At 42.6% G+C, this 13,023-nt stretch overlaps 1 protein-coding gene across 13 annotated transcripts in view; it reads right to left on the bottom strand.

Annotated features, from left to right (window-relative positions):
- ARHGEF28 (Rho guanine nucleotide exchange factor 28) overlaps positions 1-13,023 on the bottom strand; it is a 288,520-nt gene that overhangs the window by 266,938 nt on the left and 8,559 nt on the right. Inside the window, exon 1 of one of the 13 annotated variants that reach the window (XM_077898169.1) lies at positions 6,154-6,261. The exons of 11 other annotated variants lie outside the window; for them this stretch is intronic. The gene's annotated coding sequence lies outside the window, so the exon portion shown is untranslated. Of the gene's footprint in view, positions 1-6,153; positions 6,262-13,023 lie in introns of those variants that run through there. One more of the 13 variants, XM_077898170.1, reaches the window with a different exon arrangement.

Here is a 13,023-nt window from a genome sequence, read left to right as displayed (position 1 = left end):
GGACAGAATCAAGGTCAATGAAGACCACCAAGTGCTGAGTCATCAAGAACAAAAAGTAGAGAAATCCTTGGGAGTGCCTACGGGAGCAGTCACCAAGTTCAAAATTCTTTAAAACGTAAACAGCCTTTTGGAATGCATTAAAAAAAAAAAAAAAGATGCTGGGAACAGTACAGGTATTGACGTCAGAATTCTGTGCCTAGTCTAGAGCATTTCCTCTTAAAAACAGACGTGAACTTCAAGGGGTCATAACCGACCAACCAGTAACTCATCAGGCTCTTCATCCTGGAAATATTTAGGATGTCAAGCTATAGAAGTCAAATCAAACACAGGCAAGTGCCTTGTGTAGGTTGTAGCAGGTGTAAAAGATGAGGCACTTCATGTCACTATCAAGACAAATATGAAGATACAGAGGTGGTGACGACCTTCGATCAGTTGGAGAGGATGATGATGTATTACACGTGAACAAGCCAGACCCCGCTCACCTTGGCAAAGTTAATAAAGGAGTCCCACAAACCAGAGACCAATAAGCCACTGGACCCAGAAAACATTGCTTAAGTTTTCCTTAGTTTTCTCATCTGTAAAACCAATAGTAAGGTTGTTCAAGAAACTAAAACACTCACAGAGGCACAGCGCCCAACAAAGGGAAAGCGACAAATAGTTACCATCTTCACTGATAATAGCAACTCCAAATTTTCCAGATTGAACTCTGACCCTCCCCGTAATAGGGTCCTCAAAAGCTACAGGACCTGCTCAGATGGTTGGCTAAACCTCGTAGGCTCCATTTTTCCCAACTGCACAGACACATTTACACAGGGGCTCTGTGCCCATGGCCTATGGCAAGTAGGGGCTACGTCCCCATCTTCTGCAGTAGAAACACCATGTGCACCCCACCCAAGACCTAGAAGTGAGATTTAAAAATATTTACATATCTTCAAGAGCCAAATCCTTCTCAGGGAGGCACCACGACTCAAAACTCCAGGTTAGTCAATATGTACGTAGCCCAAAATGTTTCCGGGATAGAGTGCCAACTGAAAAAAATAACTGTTGAAATGGAATATGTCCAAACCCAGACAAAATGAGAAAAAAAGTTCTTGACCCTGTCTTCACCTTTCCATCTGACCACCAACGTAAGAGAAACTGGCTTTGAAGGACTACCACATACTAATGCTTGGGACTCATGAAACCTTATTCAGTAAAAGCGGCCGCCGTTTATAAACTATTTAAATGTCTATATTCCCACCAACAAATGAGAGAATTGCTAACGAAACCTCTTGGGGTGGTAATTTGTTTTTCCTGAAGAGAAGGGAAATGTGCTGTAACAAAATGCCTCACTAATGTTCTTTCTCAAATGGCTTTATACTCTGGCCGAACAATGGAAGAAAAAACACATGGGTTTTGAAATTTTTTTGATTTTTTTTCCAACCTCAAATACAGAAGGGATTCCTACCAAACGTGGCTACTTATTGGCCCCTTTCTTACAGAACTGGCCTCTTTGAGACTTTGCTCCCTAATGTGACTTGGCTCCACATTTTTCTTTCATGTTATTAGATGCACAAGTATTAAATTAGCATAAAGACAGAGGAGCTGGCATGGCACCAATGATCACAATTACTGCTTCTCCACATGGATATTTATAGCACGTACAGCAATAAATCTAAGCCATAAATAGCTCTATTTGCAAAGTTTTATCATCATTGAAGGTTTAGAGATTTTAAATGACTCAAAAACACAAAGCCAAGGCATTCCAATTTATAACTTCATTTGACTGGCAAACTATCCAGCTTTATTTGGAGAGCTGGGATTATCCCCATTTCACTGATGAGGAAACCAGAAGTACAAAACTGTCCATCAAGTTGAGCTAGCTTGACACCCCAAATCTCATTTAAGGTTTTTAAGTAAGAACTGCATTTTAAGCAAAAGTAACCTATTTAGAAATGAGTTTCTCCAAGCTCGTCAGCTAAGGATTTATTCCTCTTTCCTGTGACTGGTCTGTATTTTTGGTCAACCATAATCCTGAAGGAAGGGCCATTCGGCGGAGCACAGGACCACCAAAGCTCTGCTGGCAGGAAGGCCCTGTGGCCCTGGGGAGAGGGACGCTCTGCCTACGTGACCGCTGCGCGGCATTCTAACACAGGGGACCTAAGGAGCACGGCTTAGGTTTCACAGGGGCTTTTCACCTGCTACCTGCATCCATTAGAGACTCTCACGGAATCACACATGGGGTGGCTGAGGCCCGAGGCTTGCGTAGTGCTGTGTGCATGCCACTGAGCACCTGCTGACCCCCGCAGATGAGCACAAAGAAGAGTCCAAGGTGGGGAGCTGGGATGAGGGGCAGGAGCCCCGTGGAGTGCCCCCTCAGAGCCAGCTCTGCCCACGTCCACCGCCTGCTGCAGTGTCAGCACCCTAACCCTTGCCATTTGCAAAAGCAGTAATTTTTTCCTATATGGGCATCTCAATATAACTAGACTCTGGTTTTGACATTTTGCCCCATTAAAGACAGAAGTATGGGACACTGTTTTGCCAGTCAATTGTATCTTTTTCCTACGCAAATTTTTTTTAATTGATGTAGAAAATCTAAAATAGAAAACTAGTTTTCTAAGCACAGCTAAAAGCTTGGACTAATTATTTATAGCAGGTCTGTCTCTGATTACTTGTCAACTCCTTTAAGCATGCCCTCAAAAAATCCATAGTCTTCAAAATTACACACGATAAAGTTGTATGCTTTTAAATGTCTAATGGTATAAGGCTCACCACTTATAATATGTAATCCTACCAGAAATGTTAAAACTTGTGGAAGAAACAAGTTGTGGTTTGTTTGCTTGTTTTGTGTTTTTTTTTTTTTTTTTAAGACAGAGAGGGAATGCCAAGCCAAGCGTGGAGCCCGATGTGGGGCTCAGTCCCATGACCCTGAGACCGTGACCCGAGCAGAAACCAAGAATCGGCTGCCTAACTGAATGAGCCACTCAGGCACTCTGAAAACATTGTCATTTTTTATTTAAAAGAATGAACGTACTATAAATGGTACTTGAAATGCAGTAATTCTATATTTGATAAATACAAGGGATAGATTTATTCTACCAAAAAAGGGAAGAGTTAGGAAATGACTGAATTTAAATCATACAAAAAATATAAAAGGCTGTAGGCAATAAATCACTGATAAAAATGTTCAGTGTTTTTACTATCATAATAAAACAAGCGTAAAACCAGTAATGATGCACATACAGATACGCCCTCACTACAAAACCAAGGGCAAACACACCAATGCTCTCAATACACGATGCACACATCACTGAGTTAGAATTTCATTGCACACATGTCATTTCTTAATTTAGGGAACCGGGATTTCTACATCAGTTTCTACCAGAAGACGAAGAAAGGCCGCTATTCGGCCAGAGCCCACAGGCCCAAGCGCAGCCTCTGCCCCGGCCACACCTCTCCCTGCTGCCACCACGAAAGCTGCCCCGCGCGGGGTGACCTACATGGACCCAGTCAGGGGCTCTAACTCTACACATCTCTCATATCGCCTTCAGCAGTATCTGGCTTAAAACAGATACCTCCTCAGGGGCGTGGGTGGTGCAGGCAGTTAAGCACCAGATTCTTGGTTTCAGCTCAGGTCTGAATCTCAGGGTCAGGAGATCTGGCCCCACGTCAGGCTCTGTGCTCAGGGGGAGTCTGCTTGAGCTTCCCTCTCCCCCTTCCTTCTGCCCCTCCCCCTTGCTCGTTCTCCCTCTCTAAAATAAATAAACCTTTTTAAAAAAGAGAATTAAAAAAATTAAGGACGTAGCTATGTATTTTACTTCAAGGAGCTTGTGCTCATGATGAAAGAATATTGTGCTTAATTATGTATGTATACAAAACAGAAAATGATAAAAAGCATCCAGTCGGTAAGGAACAAGTAAAACTATCCCTATTTTAGATGACATGAAATATGCATAGAATATCCTAGAGACTGCATGAAAAAACAAAATACTAGAACTGATAAATGAGTTCAGTAAAGTAGAATACTAAATGATTGTACAGAAGTCCATTGCATTGCTACACACTAAAAATGAAGCAACAGAAAGAAATTAAGAAAGCAATCCCATTTACAATGACACCAAAAGAAAAAAGAAAAAAAAAGTCCTAGGAAACAAACTTAACCAGGGAGGTCAAGACCTATACTCTGGAAACAATAAAATACTGAAGAAAGAAATTGAAGATGACACAAATAGAAATATTCCATGCTTGTGGATTGAAAAAATATTAAAATGTCCATATTGGACCCAAAAAAAAAGTCCATATTGGGCAGCCCGGGTGACTCAGCAGTTTAGCGCTGCCTTTGGCCCAGGGCGTGATCCTGAAGACCCAGGATTGAGTCCCACATCAGGCTCCCTGCATGGAGCCTGCTTCTCCCTCTGCCTGTGTCTCTGCCTTTATTTATTTATTTTAAATAAATAAAATCTTTAAAAATAAAAAGTAAATAAAATGTCCATATTACACAAAACAATCTATAGATCTGATACAATCCCTTCCAAAATACCAACAGCATTTTTCACAGAACTAGAACAAACAATCTTAAAATTTATATAAAACCACAAGACCCCAAATAGCCAAAGCAATTTTGAAATAGTAAAAGCTGAAGGCATCACAATTCTGGACTTCAAGTTATATGCCAGAGCTGCAATAATCAAAACAGTACCGTACTGGCACAAAAAGAGACCCACAGTTCAACAGAATAGAAAAATCCAGAAATGGACCCTCAACTCTATGGTCAACTAAGCCTTGACAAAACAAGAAAGATTATCCAATGGAAAAAAAAAAAGACCATCTTTTCAACAACTGGTGTTGGAAAAACAGGACAGCTATATGCAGAAGAGTAAACGTGGACCACTATCTTACACCATAGAAAAAAGATAAAATCGACACATATTAAAGACCTAAATGTGAGGCATGAAACCATCAACATCCTAGAGAGAGCACAGGTTAAGTAATCTGACAACAGCCATAGCAACGTTTTTCTAGATATGTCTCCTGAGACAAGGAAAATAAAAAATGAGCTATTAAGACTCCATCAAAGTAAGAAGCTCCTGGACAGCAAAAGAATCTAAAGACAATCTATGGAATGGCAGAAGGCGTCTACAAATGGCATATTGGATAAAGGTTAGTCTCCAAACTCTATAAAGAAATTATCAAACTCAACACCCAAAAAAAAACAATTCAAAAACAGGCAGAAGACATTAACAGACATTTTCCCAAAGAAGACATCCAGATGGCCAACGACACATGACAAGATGCTCAACATCACTCATCGGGGAAATACAGATCAAAACTACAATGAGATAGCACCTCACAACCGTTAGGACAGCTAAAATCCACACCAGAAACAACAGGAATTGGTGGGGATGCAGAGAAAAGTGAACCCTCTTACACTGTTGGTAGGAGTGCAAAGTGGTGCAGCCACTGTGGGAAACAGGATGGAGCTTCCTCAAAATTTTAAAAGTAGAACTACCCGACAATCCAGTAATTGCACTAGTGGGTATTTACCCAAGTCATACCAAAACAAGAATTCTAAAAAATAAAAATAAAAAATAAAAATTACGCTGTGTTTATTGCAGTATTCACAATAGCCAGATTATGGTGGCAGCCAACATGTCCACGGATAAATCGATGGGCATAGAAGGTATCCACACACACATACACCAGAGTATTATTTAGCCATAAAGAAGAACGAAATCTTGCCATTTACAACAACAGGGATGATCTAAAGAGTATAATGCTAAGCAAAATAAGCCAGTTAGAGAAAGAAAAATATGATTTCACTCATGTTGAAGTGAAGAAACACAACCAATGAACAAAGGAAAAAAAAAAAAAAAAAAAAACAAGCCAAGAAACAGACTCTTAACTATTGAAGACAAACTGATGTTTGCTAGAAGGAAGGTGGGAGATGGGGGTTAAGGGTACACGTGGCATGATGAGCACTGAGAAATGTACGGAACCACCGAATCACTGTATTATACACCTGGACCTGACACGACACTGTATATTAACCACACTGGAATTAAAATTTTAAAAAAAAAAGGTAAAAAATAGAAAATGAAAATCCACCCTAATCTCTCCATAGATGGGCAATATTTCACGTATATCTGGCATTAGACAGGGTCTGTCAACACTTACCTTTTAACACTTTCTAAATGATCCCCTCAGCAGACAAAACCTTCCTCGGCTGGCCCTGAGTCTCCAACAGCTACTGGTCCTCACGTCCCTATAGTGAGCCTTAAATTCCTTACAAACGTGCACTTGGTATTCCTAACAAGGAAGGGGAACGGTCATGATGCATCAGTGGGAAAAATTAACCACATATTTGGAATTCTGTGGAAACAGGTTTACAAGAAGAAAACAGGCACCTGGCAGGAAAAAAAAATGTCAAGGAAATTATTGAGACATGATACACTTCCTGTCAAAACAACACATGAAGTGATGATTCATTCGATCAGTATCTCCTACTAGATGCGATGCAGCTCTAACCGCTCCGGGGCCTTAGTGACCTTTGCTGTGCCTCGGAAGGGTTTTCAGTCTTGATTACCAAGCTGCTCGAAGGATCTGGGCCCAAAAGTACGTAAAGCCAGCAGGCGCTCACCGTGCTCAGGGCCGTTGTGCAGGTCGTAGGAAGGCCGGAAGGCGCTGTCGCCTCCCCCAGCTCCGCTGCAGCTCCAGCCGGGCCCTGACGGGACCCGAACCGCGCCGCTTCCCCACGCCAGAGCTGTGCCCCAACAGACACGTTAGAATCCGTTCAATCCTGATGCACGAAGCACAGCACCGAGTCCTTCGTCCAAATTTCCAGAATTCTTTAAAACGGCTCCAGTCTCCAAGGGTCATTGGAATACATACCAAGCCAGGTTTTACTCTAGAAATTCAACACGTAAGCTTATTACGAGCACACCGCCAGCACAGCGCAACATAGAGTGTCCTCTAACATCCAAGTTTCTAACTTACTTAACTGGGGGGGGTAAGTATTTACAATATGAGGCCAAATTGGAAAGGGTTGCTTTTTTTTTTTTTTTTAAGTCACATAATAATACTTGTTTAAGACACATCCATTTTACAGTTCAAGTTTGTGATTGAATCCTGCCGTCGGATAGGTACTCCGATTTTATTTGTGAACTAAGTACAGATTTTCATTAAAATGTTTATTTCTGGGCAGCCCGGGTGGCCCAACGGTTTAGCACCGCCTTGAGCCCAGGGTGGGACCCTGGAGACCCCGGATCGAGTCCCAGGTCGGGCTCCCTGCATGGAACCTGCTTCTCCCTCTGCCTGTCTCTGCCTCTCTCTCTCTCTACGTCTCTTATGAATAAAAAAATAAAATCTTTAAAATAAATAAATAAAAAATAAAATGTTTATTTCTTCAATTTGCTTATTTTCATTATCTCTGAAGCAAATTCGTAGTCACTGTGCAAATCGAGAACAATGGAAGGGCAGGAAAAAGTGGACAATACTTTGGTCTTCATCATACGGGGTACGGGCCCCAGAAAATGCCCTGGTGTGGGCTGGGGACGCCCTGCACACGGCATCTCATGCCGCGGCCCAGCCCCGTGCACTGAGGGGCCGCTGAGTCCCCGACACTCTGCTCAGGCCTCGTACCCCTCAGCCCTCGGCACCCCAGACACGCGACCCCTCACCCAATATCAAACTCAGCTCAGTGAAGGCCCAAAACCCAGGCGTGACAGCCCGAGCCCCAGAGGGCCAAAGCTTGGAGAAGAACTCCGGGAAGGGGACCTGGAGGCCCTGCGTTCCCCAAGGAAAGTCCCCGCAGAATCATGTCCAGTTTCCAAAACACCAAGTTATCACGAGGTTCACGGACAGCTAGAAGGATCGTCCTGCCTTAAAAACACCAGCGTTCTCAGGACGAGTCTGTTTTCTTTACTATTACCAGTCGGGTGTACAGACAACAGTAGAGGTTTTTGAAACTTGCTATAGCTTTTGAGGAAAATCATGAAATCAGATGAAGTTTTAGGGGAACAAGTAGAGAAGGTGAGGAGGAAGGAAGCGTGGAGAAAAGGGAGAAAAGGGAGAGAGAAAGAAAGAGAAAGAACCAGCATAAGCTGTATTTTAGCTAAAAAGTGACATTACCAAAAAGCCATGCGTTTCAGGCCATTCTCTACACCCAGGCGGGAAGAACTGATACACGGGGATGTTAAGTTCCATCCAACATCAAATTTACAGCCATTTTCAGTCATCTTAGAATTCATCTAAAAATAAGTGCTAGAGTATTCCCGGCCGGTTACATCGTTCCCGGGCAGGGAGGCCCAAGGGGCGCCGCGGGATCGCAGGCCACGAGCCGCGTGTCTCCCTGCGACCGACAGACGCGCCAGCAGCAGCGGACTCGGCCCCCACGTGCCCCAGCCGCCCCAGCAGGGAACCGCGCGGCCGCCAGGAACGGGGGGGAGGGGGGGGGAGCCTGGGGCACCATCTTTAATCCCACAGAGATGAAGCCTAGGAAGGGGACTCACCACGGAGAAGGGCTTGACGCAAAGCCCTGGGCTTCAAATGATGTCACCAGCACCCACAAAGGCCACGTGACCCACTTGGTAGGTCAGTAGCTGTGCTAAGATCTCAACCCAAATTCTGCTTCTGGTCTGGCCTCTGATACACTCAGATTAAGTCCTTTTAAAAACTTTCTTGGGGATGCCTGGGGGGCTCAGCAGTGGAGCATCCACCTTTGGCCCAGGCCGTGACCCCGGGGTCCCGGGATCGAGTCCCGCATCAGGCTCCCAGCAGGGAGTCAGAGTCTGCTTCTCCCTCTGCCTGGGTCTCTGCCTCTCTCTCTGTGTCTTTCATGAATAAATAAAATCTTTAAAAAAAGAAAAAAGAAAACTTTTCTTCTTCCCAAAAATCTACTACCAGACTTAAAATGAATGGCACAAACCACCAGCAGTCATGTTCAAGTCCCACTAAAAAAAAAAAAAAAAAAAAAAATACTACATTCATTTAAACCTCAACATTTTGTCTACATCTAATTTCTGCTGCTCTCAACAAAGATACCACAACAAGCCTGTGGAGATAAATTTTCCTACGATCAGCATCAAAGGGCAAAATTATTCATTAAATACAAAAAGCTGCATCATCATTTCCCAATCATAATCCATCAGGAACTAGAGAATGACAGAGGGAGTCAAATACACGAGACAGGTACAGATCATTCCCTCCTCCAAAGCGGTATATTCCACAATATCCAAATCACGCTTGGCATTCTTCAAGATGCGATTTTTTTCAACTGCTCATGGTAAAGTTGAGTTTTCCCTCCTAAAAATTCCTGTTTTCGTAAGACAAGCCAAGCAAAAAGCTATTTTGAGACGTTCTGTAGATAAGCATAGATTATTCATTTTTATGGCAAAACAAGCAAATTTATATCTGAAATAGATTACTTGCTTCTATGTGAAATTTCAAAATTTTATAAAGCTAAAAAACAAACAAAAATAAAGACATGAGACCTTCATATCTCATAATAAACTATTTCAGTCCAAGCTGGAAGCTAGCTAGCCCTGAAGGAATGATTAGAACTCCCATGGCTAAGATTTTAAGGATTCTTAATACTTCATATTCAATGAGGAGGCCATCAATAGTTCTGGCAATCAAATGAAAGAAACAATTCAAGTTTTACTGAACAACTTAGTGTGACAAAAAACATACAATTACTTCTATTCTCCCTTAATAATCCATCAGTTAAAGTCCTATTAAAAAATGGGAAAGAGGTCTCGTGTGTTGTCTCTTGCCTCCAAAAATAGGGAGTGGTCAGCGGGAAACTTCCTAAGTCACTAGGGGCTGTGGTAACTGGTACAAAAGGCACTTGGAGAAATCCATCCCTGAGAACTTCCGACAGGTCGGGACCTGGCAAGTACACGAAAGCCTACATTGAAAAGTTAGATGTGCTGAGTGTGATAAAAGTGGCTTCTTCTGAATCCAAGGTAGAGAGATTACACCTTCTCTAAAATGATTAATCTGAGGGTAACTTCTCCCACCAATCCATCCCAACCAGACGCTACCTCCAGCCACCTTCATAAACAGGTGGCAATAAAATCACTGCCTAAAGAAATCACAGTTCATGGACATGATCAATTAGAAAAGATTGGTTCCATCCTATTTGGAAGAGATATTCCATCTGGAAACGATAGGCGCTCTATGGATAAATGTAGAGATCTTCACATTATATGAGTTCCAGACTAAAGGCAGGACTGATCATAGATTTCTGGGGTTTTCCACGCACGTAAAGGTACAAGTGGCTTTTTTACCCTCTTCCCTACCTCTTTTCCTCAAATAATTAGAGTGTCATGCTCTCGAGAGTTATGTTGGACAAACCAAAGCCCCAAATAATCTGAGGTTGGGGTAGGAGAGGAAGGTGACAGGAGGTGATAAAAAATTAATAAAACCACTAAGAGTCTTATTTCAATTTTTTTTTTTTTTTTGGCGAACACTGTCTTAATGAAAGACGTTAGCTAAAAGGTTTATACACAGCGTAGTTTCAAAAAGTCACGCATGCCACCCTCTCCACATAACTTCACTGTCACCGCTAACTTCAAGTTGGTAAAGTTGATGTAGCAATGTCCATTTATTTTTAAACCAGAACATCAAGGAAGGGATAAATAGGTCTGCTTAGGATTGGTGTGAAATAAAGGCTAAAAAGAACTCTTCTCTATTTAAAATTCATCTCCTCTTTGAAGGAAAGGACTTTACAGGTGAAGACTTCCTCTAAGTGGGAAGTCCATAGTAAGAAAGCATCAAGCCGCTCTGAGTTCCAGGCTTCTAGACAAGCGAAGAAGAACCCTACGCAATTTCCTACCCATCAGGACCAGTGGCAAATGACAGGTTTCCCACAGGAGGCAGGCACAAGTCGTTCCAATTTTCAAACAGGCGGATTCTACAAGCTATGGATTCAAGGAGTATCATTTTGATTCTACATAATGTCCTAGAGCAGACTATTGGAAGAGACAGTGGCTACTTGGAGCCAGTGTGGACTCCCTAAGAGGAAATCACTTAAGAGGGATCCCTGGGGGGGCTCAGCTGTTGAGCGTCTGCCTCAGGCTCAGGGTGTGACCCCGGGGTCCCGGGATCGAGTCTCACATTGGGGTCCCCCCGCAAGGAACCCGCTTCTCCCTCTGCCTGTGTCTCTGCCTCTGTGTGACTCTCATGAATAAATACATAAAATCTTTAAAAAAAAGAAGTCACTTGAGAATAACCTCATTCCATCATGTAATTACTAAACTGCTAACTTCACATACTAGAGATACAGGTTTGTTGGACATTGTATAGATCCTTATGGAAAGATCGAAAATCAAAAATCTGATGCTCGTACAAGAGTAATCAGTTGAACTCTACCTGACATTGGCAAACATCAAACAGAAATTTGTACAGACACACCAAATTGCCTTGCCTTAGGACTAGGCCTTTAGCCTACATAAGAGTGTTATTATATCACTAAAGCATTAAAGAAATACCTATCAAACCTGTGCAAAACTTGGAACTAAAAGGAACAGTAAGTTTAACGATCTAAAATACTTGGAAAAGTTAGAGCAAAAGGCTAAATGCAGAAAACAATTTTGAGAAATTTCAGTTCTATTCGTAGGACTAAGAAATCGAAAGGAAAGAGGAAAGGAAAGAGGAAAGGAAAGAGGAAAGGAAAGAGGAAAGGAAAGAGGAAAGGAAAGAGGAAAGGAAAGAGGAAAGGAAAGAGGAAAGGAAAGAGGAAAGGAAAGAGGAAAGGAAAGAGGAAAGGAAAGAGGAAAGGAAAGGGAAAGGAAAGGGAAAGGAAAGGAAAGGAAAGGAAAGGAAAGGAAAGGAAAGGAAAGGAAAGGAATTGCCAGTCATAAAAGAGACAGGGCTCAGCAGCAGTATCTGTCTAAAAAAAAATACACCTCAGACTTGGAAATTTTTGAGATGACTGACCATCAAGAGTCACTAATGCTATTTAGAAATAACATAGTTCAAATGCCCTCATTTGAGCAATTATTTTATCCCTGGTTCTGTGCTAAGCACTTTCCACAGGCTACCATGGAATCCTTTTAACCATGCTATGGGAGGAAGAGCTAAAAAGGTCCACTAAAGGTGACCTCCCCGGGACAAGGTAGTAAGTAGCAGAACCCAGGAATCTCCTCAAGTCGGCCCTGCAACTGGTCATGCTAACCCCGAGGCTTTACTGCTTCCCTAAAATGCGGGGGGGGGGGGGGTGGGCATTAAGCAAGAGTACGAATGGCTCTACAGTGCTCCGTGCTGTCCCAACAGCATCTGGAAGTACCACACTTTAAGAATATAGCCAACTGGAATATGTTCCGTATCTAGGGGCGGTGAGAGGAGTCAAAATCCTGTCACTTAACAAAAGATGAACAGGTTTTTCTTTTCTGACATAGAAGACTTGAAGGCAGGGTATGGAATGTGTTTTTAAACCTGAGGGACTGTCACGAAAGTAAATTGTTCAGAATGGCCCCTCATCAGCAAACTGTATGATAAAACAATTCTCCCCTTAACCCTTCCGAAGATACACCTGGAGGGTTGGTGATATCAGCACAGCAGAGAACTAGGAGGTCCCAACATTCACCCTCCCCAACAACAAACCAACAACAAAAAAAAATAGCTCAATGAAAAGCAACAGAAATATTATGGAGCTAAAATATTATGGAGGATGGTCACAGAGAAAGAGCATAGGAAGCATCTTACTTGCATCATTCCATTCTCCCAGTCCAGAGCAGCTTGGTGCTAAAAACAATCCCCCGAAAGGATTTCACCACACAGGGTAAAGGATAGGAAGAGAACCCCAGAAAGTCTCATTAATTAACCAAAGGGACAGCATGAGAGGAAGAGGAAAAAGAAATCTATGAAATAATCACAAAGCAATTAAGTCATAGTAAGTTTTTATCTAGAAATAAGGACTCAACATCATAAATGAAAATGGTTTAAATTAATAGACAAAGAGCAGGAGATCCCTGTGTGGCTCAGCGGTTTAGCGCCTGCCTTTGGCCCAGGGTGTGATCCTGGGGTCCCGGGATTGAGTCCCGC

The sequence above is a fragment of the Canis aureus genome, chromosome 5 (assembly GCF_053574225.1).
Source record: "Canis aureus isolate CA01 chromosome 5, VMU_Caureus_v.1.0, whole genome shotgun sequence".
Lineage (NCBI taxonomy): Eukaryota > Metazoa > Chordata > Mammalia > Carnivora > Canidae > Canis > Canis aureus.
This window is presented reverse-complemented; position numbering and strand designations above follow the sequence as displayed.